Here is a 409-nt window from a genome sequence, read left to right as displayed (position 1 = left end):
GTATAATACTTGTACTCGGCAAAAGTGCTTTATCCGGACCGGATACTCGTTTCAGCCGAGTACTCGGCTCATCCCTATTAAACATTAAAGAAAAGAACAGTAATTTAAAGAAAGGCAACATCACAAAGAAAGGTCTTCAGCCTTGATTTAAAAGAACTGAGAGTAGCAGCGGATCTGCAGGTTTCTGGGAGTTTATTCCAGATATAAATGTAAATGTGCTGTATTTATATAGCGCTTTTCTAGTCTTAACGACTACTCAAAGCACTTTTACGTCATACAGGAAACATTCACCTTTCACACACAATCATACACTGTAGCGGGCTGCCGTACAAGGTGCCACCTGCTCATTAGATAAACAGTCACACACCGATGGCAACTCAGGGTTCAGTGTCTTGCCCAAGGACACTTC

At 41.8% G+C, this 409-nt stretch overlaps 1 long non-coding RNA gene across 1 annotated transcript in view; it reads left to right on the top strand.

The window, feature by feature from the left end:
• The window catches only part of LOC116697572 (uncharacterized), a 16,831-nt gene that overhangs the window by 927 nt on the left and 15,495 nt on the right, over positions 1 to 409 (top strand). The gene's annotated exons all lie outside the window — the stretch shown is intronic.

Source organism: Etheostoma spectabile, chromosome 11 (assembly GCF_008692095.1).
Source record: "Etheostoma spectabile isolate EspeVRDwgs_2016 chromosome 11, UIUC_Espe_1.0, whole genome shotgun sequence".
NCBI lineage: Eukaryota > Metazoa > Chordata > Actinopteri > Perciformes > Percidae > Etheostoma > Etheostoma spectabile.
Note: the sequence above shows the minus strand (reverse complement) of the source record. Positions and strands in the feature narration are given on the sequence as shown.